The sequence below is a fragment of the Spea bombifrons genome, chromosome 3, assembly GCF_027358695.1.
Source record: "Spea bombifrons isolate aSpeBom1 chromosome 3, aSpeBom1.2.pri, whole genome shotgun sequence".
Classification (NCBI taxonomy): Eukaryota; Metazoa; Chordata; class Amphibia; order Anura; family Pelobatidae; genus Spea; species Spea bombifrons.
In genome coordinates, this window is record NC_071089.1 from 122,856,555 (window position 1) to 122,874,054 (window position 17,500).

At 48.9% G+C, this 17,500-nt stretch overlaps 43 non-coding genes and 8 pseudogenes across 43 annotated transcripts in view; all 51 read right to left on the reverse strand.

The window, feature by feature from the left end:
- Positions 1-160: 160 nt before the first annotated feature.
- Positions 161-279, reverse strand: LOC128488429 (5S ribosomal RNA). The gene has a single exon (XR_008353842.1). It is a non-coding gene; the product is annotated as a 5S ribosomal RNA (ribosomal RNA).
- Positions 280-491: 212 nt separating this feature from the next.
- On the reverse strand, positions 492-610 carry LOC128486503 (5S ribosomal RNA). Its single transcript, XR_008352797.1, has one exon. It is a non-coding gene; the product is annotated as a 5S ribosomal RNA (ribosomal RNA).
- A 206-nt stretch (positions 611-816) lies between these two features.
- On the reverse strand, positions 817-935 carry LOC128485611 (5S ribosomal RNA). The gene has a single exon (XR_008351941.1). It is a non-coding gene; the product is annotated as a 5S ribosomal RNA (ribosomal RNA).
- A 213-nt stretch (positions 936-1,148) lies between these two features.
- LOC128488438 (5S ribosomal RNA) lies at positions 1,149-1,267 on the reverse strand. Its single transcript, XR_008353851.1, has one exon. It is a non-coding gene; the product is annotated as a 5S ribosomal RNA (ribosomal RNA).
- Positions 1,268-1,477: 210 nt separating this feature from the next.
- LOC128485063 (5S ribosomal RNA) lies at positions 1,478-1,596 on the reverse strand. Its single transcript, XR_008351417.1, has one exon. It is a non-coding gene; the product is annotated as a 5S ribosomal RNA (ribosomal RNA).
- Positions 1,597-1,803: 207 nt separating this feature from the next.
- LOC128487579 (uncharacterized) lies at positions 1,804-1,912 on the reverse strand (annotated as a pseudogene).
- Positions 1,913-2,172: 260 nt separating this feature from the next.
- LOC128486147 (5S ribosomal RNA) lies at positions 2,173-2,291 on the reverse strand. The gene has a single exon (XR_008352460.1). It is a non-coding gene; the product is annotated as a 5S ribosomal RNA (ribosomal RNA).
- A 225-nt stretch (positions 2,292-2,516) lies between these two features.
- LOC128488430 (5S ribosomal RNA) lies at positions 2,517-2,635 on the reverse strand. Its single transcript, XR_008353843.1, has one exon. It is a non-coding gene; the product is annotated as a 5S ribosomal RNA (ribosomal RNA).
- Positions 2,636-2,856: 221 nt separating this feature from the next.
- LOC128486441 (5S ribosomal RNA) lies at positions 2,857-2,975 on the reverse strand. The gene has a single exon (XR_008352738.1). It is a non-coding gene; the product is annotated as a 5S ribosomal RNA (ribosomal RNA).
- Positions 2,976-3,238: 263 nt separating this feature from the next.
- On the reverse strand, positions 3,239-3,357 carry LOC128485696 (5S ribosomal RNA). The gene has a single exon (XR_008352024.1). It is a non-coding gene; the product is annotated as a 5S ribosomal RNA (ribosomal RNA).
- Positions 3,358-3,575: 218 nt separating this feature from the next.
- Positions 3,576-3,694, reverse strand: LOC128486258 (5S ribosomal RNA). The gene has a single exon (XR_008352565.1). It is a non-coding gene; the product is annotated as a 5S ribosomal RNA (ribosomal RNA).
- Positions 3,695-3,894: 200 nt separating this feature from the next.
- LOC128486966 (uncharacterized) lies at positions 3,895-4,013 on the reverse strand (annotated as a pseudogene).
- Positions 4,014-4,249: 236 nt separating this feature from the next.
- On the reverse strand, positions 4,250-4,368 carry LOC128485612 (5S ribosomal RNA). Its single transcript, XR_008351942.1, has one exon. It is a non-coding gene; the product is annotated as a 5S ribosomal RNA (ribosomal RNA).
- Positions 4,369-4,598: 230 nt separating this feature from the next.
- LOC128485296 (5S ribosomal RNA) lies at positions 4,599-4,717 on the reverse strand. Its single transcript, XR_008351639.1, has one exon. It is a non-coding gene; the product is annotated as a 5S ribosomal RNA (ribosomal RNA).
- A 230-nt stretch (positions 4,718-4,947) lies between these two features.
- LOC128488445 (5S ribosomal RNA) lies at positions 4,948-5,066 on the reverse strand. Its single transcript, XR_008353858.1, has one exon. It is a non-coding gene; the product is annotated as a 5S ribosomal RNA (ribosomal RNA).
- Positions 5,067-5,284: 218 nt separating this feature from the next.
- LOC128485853 (5S ribosomal RNA) lies at positions 5,285-5,403 on the reverse strand. The gene has a single exon (XR_008352180.1). It is a non-coding gene; the product is annotated as a 5S ribosomal RNA (ribosomal RNA).
- Positions 5,404-5,639: 236 nt separating this feature from the next.
- Positions 5,640-5,748, reverse strand: LOC128487615 (uncharacterized; annotated as a pseudogene).
- Positions 5,749-6,036: 288 nt separating this feature from the next.
- On the reverse strand, positions 6,037-6,155 carry LOC128485567 (5S ribosomal RNA). Its single transcript, XR_008351898.1, has one exon. It is a non-coding gene; the product is annotated as a 5S ribosomal RNA (ribosomal RNA).
- Positions 6,156-6,343: 188 nt separating this feature from the next.
- On the reverse strand, positions 6,344-6,452 carry LOC128487114 (uncharacterized; annotated as a pseudogene).
- A 356-nt stretch (positions 6,453-6,808) lies between these two features.
- Positions 6,809-6,927, reverse strand: LOC128484879 (5S ribosomal RNA). The gene has a single exon (XR_008351242.1). It is a non-coding gene; the product is annotated as a 5S ribosomal RNA (ribosomal RNA).
- A 203-nt stretch (positions 6,928-7,130) lies between these two features.
- Positions 7,131-7,249, reverse strand: LOC128485825 (5S ribosomal RNA). Its single transcript, XR_008352152.1, has one exon. It is a non-coding gene; the product is annotated as a 5S ribosomal RNA (ribosomal RNA).
- A 218-nt stretch (positions 7,250-7,467) lies between these two features.
- Positions 7,468-7,586, reverse strand: LOC128485613 (5S ribosomal RNA). The gene has a single exon (XR_008351943.1). It is a non-coding gene; the product is annotated as a 5S ribosomal RNA (ribosomal RNA).
- A 275-nt stretch (positions 7,587-7,861) lies between these two features.
- On the reverse strand, positions 7,862-7,980 carry LOC128486213 (5S ribosomal RNA). The gene has a single exon (XR_008352523.1). It is a non-coding gene; the product is annotated as a 5S ribosomal RNA (ribosomal RNA).
- A 212-nt stretch (positions 7,981-8,192) lies between these two features.
- LOC128486387 (5S ribosomal RNA) lies at positions 8,193-8,311 on the reverse strand. Its single transcript, XR_008352686.1, has one exon. It is a non-coding gene; the product is annotated as a 5S ribosomal RNA (ribosomal RNA).
- A 215-nt stretch (positions 8,312-8,526) lies between these two features.
- On the reverse strand, positions 8,527-8,645 carry LOC128485297 (5S ribosomal RNA). Its single transcript, XR_008351640.1, has one exon. It is a non-coding gene; the product is annotated as a 5S ribosomal RNA (ribosomal RNA).
- A 236-nt stretch (positions 8,646-8,881) lies between these two features.
- LOC128486388 (5S ribosomal RNA) lies at positions 8,882-9,000 on the reverse strand. The gene has a single exon (XR_008352687.1). It is a non-coding gene; the product is annotated as a 5S ribosomal RNA (ribosomal RNA).
- Positions 9,001-9,224: 224 nt separating this feature from the next.
- LOC128486830 (5S ribosomal RNA) lies at positions 9,225-9,343 on the reverse strand. Its single transcript, XR_008353108.1, has one exon. It is a non-coding gene; the product is annotated as a 5S ribosomal RNA (ribosomal RNA).
- A 221-nt stretch (positions 9,344-9,564) lies between these two features.
- Positions 9,565-9,683, reverse strand: LOC128485298 (5S ribosomal RNA). Its single transcript, XR_008351641.1, has one exon. It is a non-coding gene; the product is annotated as a 5S ribosomal RNA (ribosomal RNA).
- A 248-nt stretch (positions 9,684-9,931) lies between these two features.
- LOC128488446 (5S ribosomal RNA) lies at positions 9,932-10,050 on the reverse strand. Its single transcript, XR_008353859.1, has one exon. It is a non-coding gene; the product is annotated as a 5S ribosomal RNA (ribosomal RNA).
- A 221-nt stretch (positions 10,051-10,271) lies between these two features.
- Positions 10,272-10,390, reverse strand: LOC128486860 (5S ribosomal RNA). Its single transcript, XR_008353136.1, has one exon. It is a non-coding gene; the product is annotated as a 5S ribosomal RNA (ribosomal RNA).
- A 224-nt stretch (positions 10,391-10,614) lies between these two features.
- Positions 10,615-10,733, reverse strand: LOC128485734 (5S ribosomal RNA). The gene has a single exon (XR_008352062.1). It is a non-coding gene; the product is annotated as a 5S ribosomal RNA (ribosomal RNA).
- A 236-nt stretch (positions 10,734-10,969) lies between these two features.
- Positions 10,970-11,088, reverse strand: LOC128486338 (5S ribosomal RNA). The gene has a single exon (XR_008352640.1). It is a non-coding gene; the product is annotated as a 5S ribosomal RNA (ribosomal RNA).
- Positions 11,089-11,303: 215 nt separating this feature from the next.
- On the reverse strand, positions 11,304-11,422 carry LOC128486796 (5S ribosomal RNA). The gene has a single exon (XR_008353075.1). It is a non-coding gene; the product is annotated as a 5S ribosomal RNA (ribosomal RNA).
- Positions 11,423-11,628: 206 nt separating this feature from the next.
- Positions 11,629-11,747, reverse strand: LOC128487023 (uncharacterized; annotated as a pseudogene).
- A 215-nt stretch (positions 11,748-11,962) lies between these two features.
- Positions 11,963-12,081, reverse strand: LOC128485299 (5S ribosomal RNA). The gene has a single exon (XR_008351642.1). It is a non-coding gene; the product is annotated as a 5S ribosomal RNA (ribosomal RNA).
- Positions 12,082-12,293: 212 nt separating this feature from the next.
- On the reverse strand, positions 12,294-12,412 carry LOC128486032 (5S ribosomal RNA). Its single transcript, XR_008352352.1, has one exon. It is a non-coding gene; the product is annotated as a 5S ribosomal RNA (ribosomal RNA).
- Positions 12,413-12,627: 215 nt separating this feature from the next.
- LOC128486459 (5S ribosomal RNA) lies at positions 12,628-12,746 on the reverse strand. Its single transcript, XR_008352755.1, has one exon. It is a non-coding gene; the product is annotated as a 5S ribosomal RNA (ribosomal RNA).
- A 227-nt stretch (positions 12,747-12,973) lies between these two features.
- LOC128485578 (5S ribosomal RNA) lies at positions 12,974-13,092 on the reverse strand. The gene has a single exon (XR_008351909.1). It is a non-coding gene; the product is annotated as a 5S ribosomal RNA (ribosomal RNA).
- A 224-nt stretch (positions 13,093-13,316) lies between these two features.
- LOC128486339 (5S ribosomal RNA) lies at positions 13,317-13,435 on the reverse strand. Its single transcript, XR_008352641.1, has one exon. It is a non-coding gene; the product is annotated as a 5S ribosomal RNA (ribosomal RNA).
- A 245-nt stretch (positions 13,436-13,680) lies between these two features.
- LOC128485550 (5S ribosomal RNA) lies at positions 13,681-13,799 on the reverse strand. Its single transcript, XR_008351881.1, has one exon. It is a non-coding gene; the product is annotated as a 5S ribosomal RNA (ribosomal RNA).
- A 212-nt stretch (positions 13,800-14,011) lies between these two features.
- On the reverse strand, positions 14,012-14,130 carry LOC128485300 (5S ribosomal RNA). Its single transcript, XR_008351643.1, has one exon. It is a non-coding gene; the product is annotated as a 5S ribosomal RNA (ribosomal RNA).
- A 209-nt stretch (positions 14,131-14,339) lies between these two features.
- Positions 14,340-14,458, reverse strand: LOC128486480 (5S ribosomal RNA). Its single transcript, XR_008352775.1, has one exon. It is a non-coding gene; the product is annotated as a 5S ribosomal RNA (ribosomal RNA).
- Positions 14,459-14,679: 221 nt separating this feature from the next.
- LOC128487340 (uncharacterized) lies at positions 14,680-14,798 on the reverse strand (annotated as a pseudogene).
- A 218-nt stretch (positions 14,799-15,016) lies between these two features.
- On the reverse strand, positions 15,017-15,135 carry LOC128485301 (5S ribosomal RNA). The gene has a single exon (XR_008351644.1). It is a non-coding gene; the product is annotated as a 5S ribosomal RNA (ribosomal RNA).
- A 224-nt stretch (positions 15,136-15,359) lies between these two features.
- LOC128488447 (5S ribosomal RNA) lies at positions 15,360-15,478 on the reverse strand. Its single transcript, XR_008353860.1, has one exon. It is a non-coding gene; the product is annotated as a 5S ribosomal RNA (ribosomal RNA).
- A 209-nt stretch (positions 15,479-15,687) lies between these two features.
- LOC128486950 (uncharacterized) lies at positions 15,688-15,806 on the reverse strand (annotated as a pseudogene).
- Positions 15,807-16,033: 227 nt separating this feature from the next.
- LOC128485735 (5S ribosomal RNA) lies at positions 16,034-16,152 on the reverse strand. The gene has a single exon (XR_008352063.1). It is a non-coding gene; the product is annotated as a 5S ribosomal RNA (ribosomal RNA).
- Positions 16,153-16,401: 249 nt separating this feature from the next.
- On the reverse strand, positions 16,402-16,520 carry LOC128488431 (5S ribosomal RNA). Its single transcript, XR_008353844.1, has one exon. It is a non-coding gene; the product is annotated as a 5S ribosomal RNA (ribosomal RNA).
- Positions 16,521-16,753: 233 nt separating this feature from the next.
- On the reverse strand, positions 16,754-16,872 carry LOC128486340 (5S ribosomal RNA). The gene has a single exon (XR_008352642.1). It is a non-coding gene; the product is annotated as a 5S ribosomal RNA (ribosomal RNA).
- Positions 16,873-17,084: 212 nt separating this feature from the next.
- Positions 17,085-17,193, reverse strand: LOC128487455 (uncharacterized; annotated as a pseudogene).
- A 278-nt stretch (positions 17,194-17,471) lies between these two features.
- Positions 17,472-17,500, reverse strand: part of LOC128485302 (5S ribosomal RNA) — a 119-nt gene continuing 90 nt past the window's right edge. The window contains exon 1 of the ribosomal RNA XR_008351645.1: positions 17,472-17,500. This exon is cut by the window's right edge and continues 90 nt beyond it. This is a non-coding gene — a ribosomal RNA (5S ribosomal RNA).

Genomic DNA, 17,500 nt, shown 5'->3' on the forward strand with positions numbered 1-17,500 from the left:
GCTGCTGCTGCTGCTGCTGCTGCTTGTCGTCAGACAGAAAGAATTATAAGCCCTGGGACAGGACAGAGAAGGTGAGAAGGTTCAAATAAGGGTTTAAAGCTTTGATGATGAGCAAGAAACACATGGCAAAAAGCTCTCCCCGGACTGTGAGAAAAGAAAAAGCCTACAACACCTGGAATTCCCAGGCGGTCTCCCATCCAGGTACTAACCAGGCCCAACCCTGCTTAGCTTCCGAGATCAGACGAGATCGGGCGCTTTCAGGGTGGTATGGCCGCAGGTGCGAAAGTTTTTTATTTTACTTCTCTTATTCTGTTGCTGCTGCTGCTGCTGCTGCTGCTGCTGCTGCTGCTGCTTGTCGTCAGACAAAAAGAATTATAAGCCCTGGGACAGGACAGAGAAGGTGAGAAGGTTCAAATAAGGGTTTAAAGCTTTGATGATGAGCAAGAAACACATGGCAAAAAGCTCTCCCCGGACTGTGAGAAAAAATTAAAAGCCTACAACACCTGGTATTCCCAGGCGGTCTCCCATCCAGGTACTAAGCAGGCCCAACCCTGCTTAGTTTCCGAGATCAGACGAGATCGGGCGCTTTCAGGGTGGTATGGCCGCAGGTGCGAAAGTTTTTTATTTTACTTCTCTTATTCTGTTGCTGCTGCTGCTGCTGCTGCTGCTGCTGCTGCTTGTCGTCAGACAAAAAGAATTATAAGCCCTGGGACAGGACAGAGAAGGTGAGAAGGTTCAAATAAGGGTTTAAAGCTTTGATGATGAGCAAGAAACACATGGCAAAAAGCTCTCCCCGGACTGTGAGAAAAAATTAAAAGCCTACAACACCTGGTATTCCCAGGCGGTCTCCCATCCAGGTACTAACCAGGCCCAACCCTGCTTAGCTTCCGAGATCAGACAAGATCGGGCGCTTTCAGGGTGGTATGGCCGCAGGTGTGAAAGTTTTTTATTTTACTTCTCTTATTCTGCTGCTGCTGCTGCTGCTGCTGCTGCTGCTGCTGCTGCTGCTGCTTGTCGTCAGACAGAAAGAATTATAAGCCCTGGGACAGGACAGAGAAGGTGAGAAGGTTCAAATAAGGGTTTAAAGCTTTGATGATGAGCAAGAAACACATGGCAAAAAGCTCTCCCCGGACTGTGAGAAAAGAAAAAGCCTACAACACCTGGTATTCCCAGGCGGTCTCCCATCCAGGTACTAACCTGGCCCAACCCTGCTTAGCTTCCGAGATCAGACGAGATCGGGCGCTTTCAGGGTGGTATGGCCGCAGGTGTGAAAGTTTTTTATTTTACTTCTCTTATTCTGCTGCTGCTGCTGCTGCTGCTGCTGCTGCTGCTGCTGCTGCTTGTCGTCAGACAGAAAGAATTATAAGCCCTGGGACAGGACAGAGAAGGTGAGAAGGTTCAAATAAGGGTTTAAAGCTTTGATGATGAGCAAGAAACACATGGCAAAAAGCTCTCCCCGGACTGTGAGAAAAGAAAAAGCCTACAACACCTGGTATTCCCAGGCGGTCTCCCATCCAGGTACTAACCAGGCCCAACCCTGCTTAGCTTCCGAGATCAGACGAGATCGGGCGCTTTCAGGGTGATATGGCCGCAGGTGTGAAAGTTTTTTATTTTACTTCTCTTATTCTGCTGCTGCTGCTGCTGCTGCTGCTGCTGCTGCTGCTGCTTGTCGTCAGACAGAAAGAATTATAAGCCCTGGGACAGGACAGAGAAGGTGAGAAGGTTCAAATAAGGGTTTAAAGCTTTGATGATGAGCAAGAAACACATGGCAAAAAGCTCTCCCCAGACTGTGAGAAAAGAAAAAGCCTACAACACCTGGTATTCCAAGGCGGTCTCCCATCCAGGTACTAACCAGGCCCAACCCTGCTTAGCTTCCGAAATCAGGTGCTTTCAGGGTGGTATGGCCGCAGGTGTGAAAGTTTTTTATTTCACTTCTCTTATTCTGTTGCTGTTGCTGCTGCTGCTGTTGCTGTTGCTGCTGTTGCTGCTGTTGCTGCTGTTGCTGCTGCTGCTGCTGCTGCTGCTGCTGCTGCTTGTCGTCAGACAAAAAGAATTATAAGCCCTGGGACAGGACAGAGAAGGTGAGAAGGTTCAAATAAGGGTTTAAAGCTTTGATGATGAGCAAGAAACACATGGCAAAAAGCTCTCCCCGGACTGTGAGAAAAAATTAAAAGCCTACAACACCTGGTATTCCCAGGCGGTCTCCCATCCAGGTACTAACCAGGCCCAACCCTGCTTAGCTTCTGAGATCAGACAAGATCAGGCGCTTTCAGGGTGGTATGGCCACAGGTGTGAAAGCTTTTTATTTTACTTCTCTTATTCTGTTGCTGCTGCTGCTGCTGCTGCTGCTGCTGCTGCTGCTGCTGCTGCTGCTGCTGCTTGTCGTCAGACAGAAAGAATTATAAGCCCTGGGACAGGACAGAGAAGGTGAGAAGGTTCAAATAAGGGTTTAAAGCTTTGATGATGAGCAAGAAACACATGGCAAAAAGCTCTCCCCGGACTGTGAGAAAAGAAAAAGCCTACAACACCTGGAATTCCCAGGCGGTCTCCCATCCAGGTACTAACCAGGCCCAACCCTGCTTAGCTTCCGAGATCAGACGAGATCGGGCGCTTTCAGGGTGGTATGGCCGCAGGTGTGAAAGTTCTTTATTTTACTTCTCTTATTCTGTTGCTGCTGCTGCTGCTGCTGCTGCTGCTGCTGCTGCTGCTGCTGCTGCTTGTCGTCAGACAGAAAGAATTATAAGCCCTGGGACAGGACAGAGAAGGTGAGAAGGTTCAAATAAGGGTTTAAAGCTTTGATGATGAGCAAGAAACACATGGCAAAAAGCTCTCCCCGGACTGTGAGAAAAAATTAAAAGCCTACAACACCTGGTATTCCCAGGCGGTCTCCCACCCAGGTACTAACCAGGCCCAACCATGCTTAGCTTCCAAGATCAGACGAGATCGGGCGCTTTCAGGGTGGTATGGCCGCAGGTGTAAAAGTTTTTTATTTTACTTCTCTTATTCTGTTGCTGCTGCTGCTGCTGCTGCTGCTGCTGCTTCTGCTGCTGCTGCTGCTGCTGCTGCTGCTTCTGCTGCTGCTGCTGCTGCTGCTGCTGCTTGTCGAAAGACAAAAAGAATTATAAGCCCTGGGACAGGACAGAGAAGGTGAGAAGGTTCAAATAAGGGTTTAAAGCTTTGATGATGAGCAAGAAACACATGGCAAAAAGCTCTCCCCGGACTGTGAGAAAAAATTAAAAGCCTACAACACCTGGTATTCCCAGGCGGTCTCCCATCCAGGTACTAACCAGGCCCAACCCTGCTTAGCTTCTGAGATCAGACGAGATCGGGCGCTTTCAGGGTGGTATGGCCGCAGGTGAGAAAGTTCTTTATTTTACTTCTCTTATTCTGTTGCTGCTGCTGCTGCTGCTGCTGCTGCTGCTGCTGCTGCTGCTGCTTGTCGTCAGACAGAAAGAATTATAAGCCCTGGGACAGGACAGAGAAGGTGAGAAGGTTCAAATAAGGGTTTAAAGCTTTGATGATGAGCAAGAAACACATGGCAAAAAGCTCTCCCCGGACTGTGAGAAAAAATTAAAAAACTACAACACCTGGTATTCCCAGGCGGTCTCCCATCCAGGTACTAACCAGGCCCAACCCTGCTTAGCTTCCAAGATCAGACGAGATCGGGCGCTTTCAGGGTGGTATGGCAGCAGGTGAGAAAGTTTTTTATTTTACTTCTCTTATTCTGTTGCTGCTGCTGCTGCTGCTGCTGCTGCTTGTCGTCAGACAAAAAGAATTATAAGCTCTGGGACAGGACAGAGAAGGTGAGAAGGTTCAAATAAGGGTTTAAAGCTTTGATGATGAGCAAGAAACACATGGCAAAAAGCTCTCCCCGGACTGTGAGAAAAAATTAAAAGCCTACAACACCTGGTATTCTCAGGCGGTCTCCCATCCAGGTACTAACCAGGCCCAAGCCTGCTTAGCTTCAAAGATCAGACGAGATCGGGCGCTTTCAGGGTGGTATGGCCGCAGGTGTGAAAGTTTTTTATTTTACTTCTCTTATTCTGTTGCTGCTGCTGCTGCTGCTGCTGCTGCTGCTGCTGCTGCTGCTGCTGCTGCTGCTGCTGCTGCTTGTCGTCAGACAAAAAGAATTATAAGCCCTGGGACAGGACAGAGAAGGTGAGAAGGTTCAAATAAGGGTTTAAAGCTTTGATGATGAGCAAGAAACACATGGCAAAAAGCTCTCCCCGGACTGTGAGAAAAAATTAAAAGCCTACAACACCTGGTATTCCCAGGCGGTCTCCCATCCAGGTACTAACCAGGCCCAACCCTGCTTAGCTTCCGAGATCAGACAAGATCGGGCGCTTTCAGGGTGGTATGGCCGCAGGTGTGAAAGTTCTTTATTTTACTTCTCTTATTCTGTTGCTGCTGCTGCTGCTGCTGCTGCTGCTGCTGCTGCTGCTGCTGCTGCTGCTGCTGCTTGTCGTCAGACAGAAAGAATTATAAGCCCTGGGACAGGACAGAGAAGGTGAGAAGGTTCAAATAAGGGTTTAAAGCTTTGATGATGAGCAAGAAACACATGGCAAAAAGCTCTCCCCGGACTGTGAGAAAAAATTAAAAGCCTACAACACCTGGTATTCCCAGGCGGTCTCCCATCCAGGTACTAACCAGGCCCAACCCTGCTTAGCTTCCAAGATCAGACGAGATCGGGCGCTTTCAGGGTGGTATGGCCGCAGGTGTGAAAGTTTTTTATTTTACTTCTCTTATTCTGTTGCTGCTGCTGCTGCTGCTGCTGCTGCTGCTGCTGCTGCTGCTGCTGCTGCTGCTGCTTGTCGTCAGACAAAAAGAATTATAAGCCCTGGGACAGGACAGAGAAGGTGAGAAGGTTCAAATAAGGGTTTAAAGCTTTGATGATGAGCAAGAAACACATGGCAAAAAGCTCTCCCCGGACTGTGAGAAAAAATTAAAAGCCTACAACACCTGGTATTCCCAGGCGGTCTCCCATCCAGGTACTAACCAGGCCCAACCCTGCTTAGCTTCCGAGATCAGACGAGATCGGGCGCTTTCAGGGTGGTATGGCTGCAGGTGTGAAAGTTCTTTATTTTACTTCTCTTATTCTGTTGCTGCTGCTGCTGCTGCTGCTGCTGCTGCTGCTGCTGCTGCTGCTTGTCGTCAGACAGAAAGAATTATAAGCCCTGGGACAGGACAGAGAAGGTGAGAAGGTTCAAATAAGGGTTTAAAGCTTTGATGATGAGCAAGAAACACATGGCAAAAAGCTCTCCCCGGACTGTGAGAAAAAATTAAAAACCTACAACACCTGGTATTCCCAGGCGGTCTCCCATCCAGGTACTAACCAGGCCCAACCCTGCTTAGCTTCCAAGATCAGACAAGATCGGGCGCTTTCAGGGTGGTATGGCCGCAGGTGTGAAAGTTTTTTATTTTACTTCTCTTATTCTGTTGCTGCTGCTGCTGCTGCTGCTGCTGCTGCTGCTGCTGCTGCTGCTGCTGCTGCTGCTGCTGCTTGTCGTCAGACAAAAAGAATTATAAGCCCTGGGACAGGACAGAGAAGGTGAGAAGGTTCAAATAAGGGTTTAAAGCTTTGATGATGAGCAAGAAACACATGGCAAAAAGCTCTCCCCGGACTGTGAGAAAAAATTAAAAACCTACAACACCTGGTATTCCCAGGCGGTCTCCCATCCAGGTACTAACCAGGCCCAACCCTGCTTACTTTCCGAGATCAGGCGCTTTCAGGGTGGTATGGCCGCAGGTGTGAAAGTTCTTTATTTTACTTCTCTTATTCTGCTGCTGCTGCTGCTGCTGCTGCTGCTGCTGCTGCTGCTGCTGCTGCTGCTGCTGCTGCTGCTGCTGCTGCTGCTGCTGCTGCTGCTGCTGCTGCTGCTGCTGCTGCTGCTGCTGCTGCTTGTCGTCAGACAGAAAGAATTATAAGCCCTGGGACAGGACAGAGAAGGTGAGAAGGTTCAAATAAGGGTTTAAAGCTTTGATGATGAGCAAGAAACACATGGCAAAAAGCTCTCCCCGGACTGTGAGAAAAGAAAAAGCCTACAACACCTGGTATTCCCAGGCGGTCTCCCATCCAGGTACTAACCAGGCCCAACCCTGCTTAGCTTCCGAGATCAGACGAGATCGGGCGCTTTAAGGGTGGTATGGCCACAGGTGTGAAAGTGTTTTATTTTACTTCTCTTATTCTGTTGCTGCTGCTGCTGCTTGTCGTCAGACAGAAAGAATTATAAGCCCTGGGACAGGACAGAGAAGGTGAGAAGGTTCAAATAAGGGTTTAAAGCTTTGATGATGAGCAAGAAAAACATGGCAAAAAGCTCTCCCCGGACTGTGAGAAAAAATTAAAAGCCTACAACACCTGGTATTCCCAGGCGGTCTCCCATCCAGGTACTAACCAGGCCCAACCCTGCTTAGCTTCCGAGATCAGGCGCTTTCAGGGTGGTATGGCCGCAGGTGTGAAAGATTTTTATTTTACTTCTCTTATTCTGTTGCTGCTGCTGCTGCTGTTGCTGCTGCTGCTGTTGCTGCTGCTGCTGTTGCTGCTGCTGCTGTTGCTGCTGCTGCTGCTGTTGCTGCTGCTGCTGTTGCTGCTGCTGCTGTTGCTGCTGCTGCTGTTGCTGCTGCTGCTGTTGCTGCTGCTGCTGCTGCTGTTGCTGCTGCTGCTGCTGCTGCTTGTCGTCAGACAAAAATAATTATAAGCCCTGGGACAGGACAGAGAAGGTGAGAAGGTTCAAATAAGGGTTTAAAGCTTTGATGATGAGCAAGAAACACATGGCAAAAAGCTCTCCCCGGACTGTGAGAAAAAATTAAAAGCCTACAACACCTGGTACTCCCAGGCGGTCTCCCATCCAGGTACTAACCAGGCCCAACCCTGCTTAGCTTCCGAGATCAGACGAGATCGGGCGCTTTCAGGGTGGTATGGCCGCAGGTGTGAAAGTTCTTTATTTTACTTCTCTTATTCTGTTGCTGCTGCTGCTGCTGCTGCTGCTGCTGCTTGTCGTCAGACAGAAAGAATTATAAGCCCTGGGACAGGACAGAGAAGGTGAGAAGGTTCAAATAAGGGTTTAAAGCTTTGATGATGAGCAAGAAACACATGGCAAAAAGCTCTCCCCGGACTGTGAGAAAAAATTAAAAGCCTACAACACCTGGTACTCCCAGGCGGTCTCCCATCCAGGTACTAACCAGGCCCAACCCTGCTTAGCTTCCAAGATCAGACGAGATCGGGCGCTTTCAGGGTGGTATGGCCGCAGGTGTGAAAGTTTTTTATTTTACTTCTCTTATTCTGTTGCTGCTGCTGCTGCTGCTGCTGCTGCTGCTGCTGCTGCTGCTGCTTGTCGTCAGACAAAAAGAATTATAAGCCCTGGGACAGGACAGAGAAGGTGAGAAGGTTCAAATAAGGGTTTAAAGCTTTGATGATGAGCAAGAAACACATGGCAAAAAGCTCTCCCCGGACTGTGAGAAAAAATTAAAAGCCTACAACACCTGGTATTCCCAGGCGGTCTCCCATCCAGGTACTAACCAGGCCCAACCCTGCTTAGCTTCCGAGATCAGACAAGATCGGGCGCTTTCAGGGTGGTATGGCCGCAGGTGTGAAAGTTCTTTATTTTACTTCTCTTATTCTGTTGCTGCTGCTGCTGCTGCTGCTGCTGCTGCTGCTGCTGCTGCTGCTGCTGCTGCTGCTGCTGCTATTGCTGCTGCTGCTGCTGCTGCTGCTGCTGCTGCTGCTTGTCGTCAGACAGAAAGAATTATAAGCCCTGGGACAGGACAGAGAAGGTGAGAAGGTTCAAATAAGGGTTTAAAGCTTTGATGATGAGCAAGAAACACATGGCAAAAAGCTCTCCCCGGACTGTGAGAAAAAATTAAAAGCCTACAACACCTGGTATTCCCAGGCGGTCTACCATCCAGGTACTAACCAGGCCCAACCCTGCTTAGCTTCCAAGATCAGACGAGATCGGGCGCTTTCAGGGTGGTATGGCCGCAGGTGTGAAAGTTTTTTATTTTACTTCTCTTATTCTGTTGCTGCTGCTGCTGCTGCTGCTGCTGCTGCTGCTGCTGCTTGTCGTCAGACAAAAAGAATTATAAGCCCTGGGACAGGACAGAGAAGGTGAGAAGGTTCAAATAAGGGTTTAAAGCTTTGATGATGAGCAAGAAACACATGGCAAAAAGCTCTCCCCGGACTGTGAGAAAAAAATAAAAGCCTACAACACCTGGTATTCCCAGGCGGTCTCCCAACCAGGTACTAACCAGGCCCAACCCTGCTTAGCTTCCGAGATCAGACGAGATCTGGCGCTTTCAGGGTGGTATGGCCACAGGTGTGAAAGTTCTTTATTTTACTTCTCTTATTCTGTTGCTGCTGCTGCTGCTGCTGCTGCTGCTGCTGCTGCTGCTGCTTGTCGTCAGACAGAAAGAATTATAAGCCCTGGGACAGGACAGAGAAGGTGAGAAGGTTCAAATAAGGGTTTAAAGCTTTGATGATGAGCAAGAAACACATGGCAAAAAGCTCTCCCCGGACTGTGAGAAAAAATTAAAAGCCTACAACACCTGGTATTCCCAGGCGGTCTCCCATCCAGGTACTAACCAGGCCCAACCCTGCTTAGCTTCCAAGATCAGACGAGATCGGGCGCTTTCAGGGTGGTATGGCCGCAGGTGTGAAAGTTTTTTATTTTACTTCTCTTATTCTGTTGCTGCTGCTGCTGCTGCTGCTGCTGCTGCTGCTGCTGCTGCTGCTGCTGCTGCTGCTGCTGCTTGTCGTCAGACAAAAAGAATTATAAGCCCTGGGACAGGACAGAGAAGGTGAGAAGGTTCAAATAAGGGTTTAAAGCTTTGATGATGAGCAAGAAACACATGGCAAAAAGCTCTCCCCGGACTGTGAGAAAAAAATAAAAGCCTACAACACCTGGTATTCCCAGGCGGTCTCCCAACCAGGTACTAACCAGGCCCAACCCTGCTTAGCTTCCGAGATCAGACGAGATCTGGCGCTTTCAGGGTGGTATGGCCACAGGTGTGAAAGTTCTTTATTTTACTTCTCTTATTCTGTTGCTGCTGCTGCTGCTGCTGCTGCTGCTGCTGCTGCTGCTGCTGCTGCTGCTTGTCGTCAGACAGAAAGAATTATAAGCCCTGGGACAGGACAGAGAAGGTGAGAAGGTTCAAATAAGGGTTTAAAGCTTTGATGATGAGCAAGAAACACATGGCAAAAAGCTCTCCCCGGACTGTGAGAAAAAATTAAAAGCCTACAACACCTGGTATTCCCAGGAGGTCTCCCATCCAGGTACTAACCAGGCCCAACCCTGCTTAGCTTCCAAGATCATTCAAGATCGGGCGCTTTCAGGGTGGTATGGCCGCAGGTGTGAAAGTTTTTTATTTTACTTATCTTATTCTGTTGCTGCTGCTGCTGCTGCTGCTGCTGCTGCTGCTGCTGCTGCTGCTGCTTGTCGTCAGACAAAAAGAATTATAAGCCCTGGGACAGGACAGAGAAGGTGAGAAGGTTCAAATAAGGGTTTAAAGCTTTGATGATGAGCAAGAAACACATGGCAAAAAGCTCTCCCCGGACTGTGAGAAAAAATTAAAAGCCTACAACACCTGGTATTCCCAGGCGGTCTCCCATCCAGGTACTAACCAGGCCCAACCCTGCTTAGCTTCCAAGATCAGACGAGATCGGGCGCTTTCAGGGTGGTATGGCCGCAGGTGTGAAAGTTTTTTATTTTACTTCTCTTATTCTGTTGCTGCTGCTGCTGCTGCTGCTGCTGCTGCTGCTGCTGCTGCTGCTGCTGCTGCTGCTGCTGCTGCTGCTGCTGCTTGTCGTCAGACAAAAAGAATTATAAGCCCTGGGACAGGACAGAGAAGGTGAGAAGGTTCAAATAAGGGTTTAAAGCTTTGATGATGAGCAAGAAACACATGGCAAAAAGCTCTCCCCGGACTGTGAGAAAAAATTAAAAGCCTACAACACCTGGTATTCCCAGGCGGTCTCCCATCCAGGTACTAACCAGGCCCAACCCTGCTTAGCTTCCGAGATCAGACGAGATCGGGCGCTTTCAGGGTGGTATGGCTGCAGGTGTGAAAGTTCTTTATTTTACTTCTCTTATTCTGTTGCTGCTGCTGCTGCTGCTGCTGCTGCTGCTGCTGCTGCTGCTGCTGCTTGTCGTCAGACAGAAAGAATTATAAGCCCTGGGACAGGACAGAGAAGGTGAGAAGGTTCAAATAAGGGTTTAAAGCTTTGATGATGAGCAAGAAACACATGGCAAAAAGCTCTCCCCGGACTGTGAGAAAAAATTAAAAGCCTACAACACCTGGTATTCCCAGGCGGTCTCCCATCCAGGTACTAACCAGGCCCAACCCTGCTTAGCTTCCAAGATCATTCAAGATCGGGCGCTTTCAGGGTGGTATGGCCGCAGGTGTGAAAGTTTTTTATTTTACTTATCTTATTCTGTTGCTGCTGCTGCTGCTGCTGCTGCTGCTGCTGCTGCTGCTGCTGCTGCTGCTTGTCGTCAGACAAAAAGAATTATAAGCCCTGGGACAGGACAGAGAAGGTGAGAAGGTTCAAATAAGGGTTTAAAGCTTTGATGATGAGCAAGAAACACATGGCAAAAAGCTCTCCCCGGACTGTGAGAAAAAATTAAAAACCTACAACACCTGGTATTCCCAGGCGGTCTCCCATCCAGGTACTAACCAGGCCCAACCCTGCTTACTTTCCGAGATCAGACGAGATCGGGCGCTTTCAGGGTGGTATGGCCGCAGGTGTGAAAGTTCTTTATTTTACTTCTCTTATTCTGTTGCTGCTGCTGCTGCTGCTGCTGCTGCTGCTGCTGCTGCTGCTGCTGCTGCTGCTGCTGCTGCTTGTCGTCAGACAGAAAGAATTATAAGCCCTGGGACAGGACAGAGAAGGTGAGAAGGTTCAAATAAGGGTTTAAAGCTTTGATGATGAGCAAGAAACACATGGCAAAAAGCTCTCCCCGGACTGTGAGAAAAAATTAAAAGCCTACAACACCTGGTATTCCCAGGCGGTCTCCCATCCAGGTACTAACCAGGCCCAACCATGCTTAGCTTCCAAGATCAGACGAGATCGGGCGCTTTCAGGGTGGTATGGCCGCAGGTGTGAAAGTTTTTTATTTTACTTCTCTTATTCTGTTGCTGCTGCTGCTGCTGCTGCTGCTGCTGCTGCTGCTGCTGCTTGTCGTCAGACAAAAAGAATTATAAGCCCTGGGACAGGACAGAGAAGGTGAGAAGGTTCAAATAAGGGTTTAAAGCTTTGATGATGAGCAAGAAACACATGGCAAAAAGCTCTCCCCGGACTGTGAGAAAAAATTAAAAGCCTACAACACCTGGTACTCCCAGGCGGTCTCCCATCCAGGTACTAACCAGGCCCAACCCCGCTTAGCTTCCAAGATCAGACGAGATCGGGCGCTTTCAGGGTGTTATGGCCGCAGGTGTGAAAGTTTTTTATTTTACTTCTCTTATTCTGTTGCTGCTGCTGCTGCTGCTGCTGCTGCTGCTGCTTGTCGTCAGACAAAAAGAATTATAAGCCCTGGGACAGGACAGAGAAGGTGAGAAGGTTCAAATAAGGGTTTAAAGCTTTGATGATGAGCAAGAAACACATGGCAAAAAGCTCTCCCCGGACTGTGAGAAAAAATTAAAAGCCTACAACACCTGGTATTCCCAGGCAGTCTCCCATCCAGGTACTAACCAGGCCCAACCCTGCTTAGCTTCAAAGATCAGACGAGATCGGGCGCTTTCAGGGTGGTATGGCCTCAGGTGTGAAAGTTTTTTATTTTACTTCTCTTATTCTGTTGCTGCTGCTGCTGCTGCTGCTGCTGCTGCTGCTGCTGCTGCTTGTCGTCAGACAAAAAGAATTATAAGCCCTGGGACAGGACAGAGAAGGTGAGAAGGTTCAAATAAGGGTTTAAAGCTTTGATGATGAGCAAGAAACACATGGCAAAAAGCTCTCCCCGGACTGTGAGAAAAAATTAAAAGCCTACAACACCTGGTATTCCCAGGCGGTCTCCCATCCAGGTACTAACCAGGCCCAACCCTGCTTAGCTTCCAAGATCAGACGAGATCGGGCGCTTTCAGGGTGGTATGGCCGCAGGTGTGAAAGTTTTTTATTTTACTTCTCTTATTCTGTTGCTGCTGCTGCTGCTGCTGCTGCTGCTGCTGCTGCTGCTTGTCGTCAGACAAAAAGAATTATAAGCCCTGGGACAGGACAGAGAAGGTGAGAAGGTTCAAATAAGGGTTTAAAGCTTTGATGATGAGCAAGAAACACATGGCAAAAAGCTCTCCCCGGACTGTGAGAAAAAATTAAAAGCCTACAACACCTGGTATTCCCAGGCGGTCTCCCATCCAGGTACTAACCAGGCCCAACCCTGCTTAGCTTCCGAGATCAGACGAGATCTGGCGCTTTCAGGGTGGTATGGCCACAGGTGTGAAAGTTCTTTATTTTACTTCTCTTATTCTGTTGCTGCTGCTGCTGCTGCTGCTGCTGCTGCTGCTGCTGCTGCTTGTCGTCAGACAGAAAGAATTATAAGCCCTGGGACAGGACAGAGAAGGTGAGAAGGTTCAAATAAGGGTTTAAAGCTTTGATGATGAGCAAGAAACACATGGCAAAAAGCTCTCCCCGGACTGTGAGAAAAAATTAAAAGCCTACAACACCTGGTATCCCCAGGCGGTCTCCCATCCAGGTACTAACCAGGCCCAACCCTGCTTAGCTTCCAAGATCAGACGAGATCGGGCGCTTTCAGGGTGGTATGGCCGCAGGTGTGAAAGTTTTTTATTTTACTTCTCTTATTCTGTTGCTGCTGCTGCTGCTGCTGCTGCTGCTGCTGCTGTGGCTGCTGCTGCTGCTGCTTGTTGTCAGACAAAAAGAATTATAAGCCCTGGGACAGGACAGAGAAGGTGAGAAGGTTCAAATAAGGGTTTAAAGCTTTGATGATGAGCAAGAAACACATGGCAAAAAGCTCTCCCCGGACTGTGAGAAAAAATTAAAAGCCTACAACACCTGGTATTCCCAGGCGGTCTCCCATCCAGGTACTAACCAGGCCCAACCCTGCTTAGCTTCCAAGATCAGACGAGATCGGGCGCTTTCAGGGTGGTATGGCTGCAGGTGTGAAAGTTCTTTATTTTACTTCTCTTATTCTGTTGCTGCTGCTGCTGCTGCTGCTGCTGCTGCTGCTGCTGCTGCTGCTGCTGCTTGTCGTCAGACAGAAAGAATTATAAGCCCTGGGACAGGACAGAGAAGGTGAGAAGGTTCAAATAAGGGTTTAAAGCTTTGATGATGAGCAAGAAACACATGGCAAAAAGCTCTCCCCGGACTGTGAGAAAAAATTAAAAGCCTACAACACCTGGTATTCCCAGGCGGTCTCCCATCCAGGTACTAACCAGGCCCAACCATGCTTAGCTTCCAAGATCAGACGAGATCGGGCGCTTTCAGGGTGGTATGGCCGCAGGTGTGAAAGTTTTTTATTTTACTTCTCTTATTCTGTTGCTGCTGCTGCTGCTGCTGCTGCTGCTGCTGCTGCTGCTGCTGCTGCTGCTGCTGCTGCTGCTGCTGCTGCTTGTCGTCAGACAAAAAGAATTATAAGCCCTGGGACAGGACAGAGAAGGTGAGAAGGTTCAAATAAGGGTTTAAAGCTTTGATGATGAGCAAGAAACACATGGCAAAAAGCTCTCCCCGGACTGTGAGAAAAAATTAAAAGCCTACAACACCTGGTATTCCCAGGCGGTCTCCCATCCAGGTACTAACCAGGCCCAACCCTGCTTAGCTTCCGAGATCAGACGAGATCGGGCGCTTTCAGGGTGGTATGGCCGCAGGTGTGAAAGTTCTTTATTTTACTTCTCTTATTCTGTTGCTGCTGCTGCTGCTGCTGCTGCTGCTGCTGCTGCTGCTTGTCGTCAGACAGAAAGAATTATAAGCCCTGGGACAGGACAGAGAAGGTGAGAAGGTTCAAATAAGGGTTTAAAGCTTTGATGATGAGCAAGAAACACATGGCAAAAAGCTCTCCCCGGACTGTGAGAAAAAATTAAAAGCCTACAACACCTGGTATTCCCAGGCGGTCTCCCATCCAGGTACTAACCAGGCCCAACCCTGCTTAGCTTCCAAGATCAGACGAGATCGGGCGCTTTCAGGGTGGTATGGCCGCAGGTGTGAAAGTTTTTTATTTTACTTCTCTTATTCTGTTGCTGCTGCTGCTGCTGCTGCTGCTGCTGCTGCTGCTTGTCGTCAGACAAAAAGAATTATAAGCCCTGGGACAGGACAGAGAAGGTGAGAAGGTTCAAATAAGGGTTTAAAGCTTTGATGATGAGCAAGAAACACATGGCAAAAAGCTCTCCCCGGACTGTGAGAAAAAATTAAAAGCCTACAACACCTGGTATTCCCAGGCGGTCTCCCATCCAGGTACTAACCAGGCCCAACCCTGCTTAGCTTCAAAGATCAGACGAGATCGGGCGCTTTCAGGGTGGTATGGCCGCAGGTGTGAAAGTTTTTTATTTTACTTCTCTTATTCTGTTGCTGCTGCTGCTGCTGCTGCTGCTGCTGCTGCTGCTGCTGCTGCTGCTTGTCGTCAGACAAAAAGAATTATAAGCCCTGGGACAGGACAGAGAAGGTGAGAAGGTTCAAATAAGGGTTTAAAGCTTTGATGATGAGCAAGAAACACATGGCAAAAAGCTCTCCCCGGACTGTGAGAAAAAATTAAAAGCCTACAACACCTGGTATTCCCAGGCGGTCTCCCATCCAGGTACTAACCAGGATCAATCCTGCTTAGCTTCCGAGATCAGACGAGATCTGGCGCTTTCAGGGTGGTATGGCCACAGGTGTGAAAGTTCTTTATTTTACTTCTCTTATTCTGTTGCTGCTGCTGCTGCTGCTGCTGCTGCTGCTGCTGCTGCTGCTGCTTGTCGTCAGACAGAAAGAATTATAAGCCCTGGGACAGGACAGAGAAGGTGAGAAGGTTCAAATAAGGGTTTAAAGCTTTTATGATGAGCAAGAAACACATGGCAAAAAGCACTCCCCGGACTGTGAGAAAAAATTAAAAGCCTACAACACCTGGTATTCCCAGGCGGTCTCCCATCCAGGTACTAACCAGGCCCAACCCTGCTTAGCTTCCAAGATCAGACGAGATCGGGCGCTTTCAGGGTGGTATGGCCGCAGGTGTGAAAGTTTTTTATTTTACTTCTCTTATTCTGTTGCTGCTGCTGCTGCTGCTGCTGCTGCTGCTGCTGCTGCTGCTGCTGCTGCTTGTCGTCAGACAAAAAGAATTATAAGCCCTGGGACAGGACAGAGAAGGTGAGAAGGTTCAAATAAGGGTTTAAAGCTTTGATGATGAGCAAGAAACACATGGCAAAAAGCTCTCCCCGGACTGTGAGAAAAAATTAAAAGCCTACAACACCTGGTATTCCCAGGCGGTCTCCCATCCAGGTACTAACCAGGCCCAACCCTGCTTAGCTTCCGAGATCAGACGAGATCGGGCGCTTTCAGGGTGGTATGGCTGCAGGTGTGAAAGTTCTTTATTTTACTTCTCTTATTCTGTTGCTGCTGCTGCTGCTGCTGCTGCTGCTGCTGCTTCTTGTCGTCAGACAGAAAGAATTATAAGCCCTGGGACAGGACAGAGAAGGTGAGAAGGTTCAAATAAGGGTTTAAAGCTTTGATGATGAGCAAGAAACACATGGCAAAAAGCTCTCCCCGGACTGTGAGAAAAAATTAAAAGCCTACAACACCTGGTATTCCCAGGCGGTCTCCCATCCAGGTACTAACCAGGCCCAACCCTGCTTAGCTTCCAAGATCATTCAAGATCGGGCACTTTCAGGGTGGTATGGCCGCAGGTGTGAAAGTTTTTTATTTTACTTCTCTTATTCTGTTGCTGCTGCTGCTGCTGCTGCTGCTGCTGCTGCTGCTGCTGCTGCTGCTGCTGCTTGTCGTCAGACAAAAAGAATTATAAGCCCTGGGACAGGACAGAGAAGGTGAGAAGGTTCAAATAAGGGTTTAAAGCTTTGATGATGAGCAAGAAACACATGGCAAAAAGCTCTCCCCGGACTGTGAGAAAAAATTAAAAACCTACAACACCTGGTATTCCCAGGCGGTCTCCCATCCAGGTACTAACCAGGCCCAACCCTGCTTACTTTCCGAGATCAGACGAGATCGGGCGCTTTCAGGGTGGTATGGCCGCAGGTGTGAAAGTTCTTTATTTTACTTCTCTTATTCTGTTGCTGCTGCTGCTGCTGCTGCTGCTGCTGCTGCTGCTGCTGCTGCTGCTGCTGCTGCTGCTGCTGCTGCTGCTGCTGCTTGTCGTCAGACAGAAAGAATTATAAGCCCTGGGACAGGACAGAGAAGGTGAGAAGGTTCAAATAAGGGTTTAAAGCTTTGATGATGAGCAAGAAACATATGGCAAAAAGCTCTCCCCGGACTGTGAGAAAAGAAAAAGCCTACAACACCTGGAATTCCCAGGCGGTCTCCCATCCAGGTACTAACCAGGCCCAACCCTGCTTAGCTTCCGAGATCAGACGAGATCGGGCGCTTTCAGGGTGGTATGGCCGCAGGTGTGAAAGTTCTTTATTTTACTTCTCTTATTCTGTTGCTGTTGCTGCTGCTGCTGCTGCTGCTGCTGCTGCTGCTGCTGCTGCTGCTGCTGCTGCTTGTCGTCAGACAGAAAGAATTATAAGCCCTGGGACAGGACAGAGAAGGTGAGAAGGTTCAAATAAGGGTTTAAAGCTTTGATGATGAGCAAGAAACACATGGCAAAAAGCTCTCCCCGGACTGTGAGAAAAAATTAAAAGCCTACAACACCTGGTATTCCCAGGCGGTCTCCCATCCAGGTACTAACCAGGCCCAACCATGCTTAGCTTCCAAGATCAGACGAGATCGGGCGCTTTCAGGGTGGTATGGCCGCAGGTGTGAAAGTTTTTTATTTTACTTCTCTTATTCTGTTGCTGCTGCTGCTGCTGCTGCTGCTGCTGCTGCTGCTGCTTGTCGTCAGACAAAAAGAATTATAAGCCCTGGGACAGGACAGAGAAGGTGAGAAGGTTCAAATAAGGGTTTAAAGCTTTGATGATGAGCAAGAAACACATGGCAAAAAGCTCTCCCCGGACTGTGAGAAAAAATTAAAAGCCTACAACACCTGGTATTCCCAGGCGGTCTCCCATCCAGGTACTAACCAGGCCCAACCCTGCTTAGCTTCCGAGATCAGGCGCTTTCAGGGTGGAATGGCCGCAGGTGTGAAAGTTCTTTATTTTACTTCTCTTATTCTGTTGCTGCTGCTGCTGCTGCTGCTGCTGCTGCTGCTGCTGCTGCTGCTGCTGCTGCTGCTGCTGCTGCTGCTGCTGCTGCTGCTGCTGCTGCTGCTGCTGCTGCTGCTTGTCGTCAGACAGAAAGAATTATAAGCCCTGGGACAGGACAGAGAAGGTGAGAAGGTTCAAATAAGGGTTTAAAGCTTTGATGATGAGCAAGAAACACATGGCAAAAAGCTCTCCCCGGACTGTGAGAAAAAATTAAAAGCCTACAACACCTGGTATTCCCAGGCGG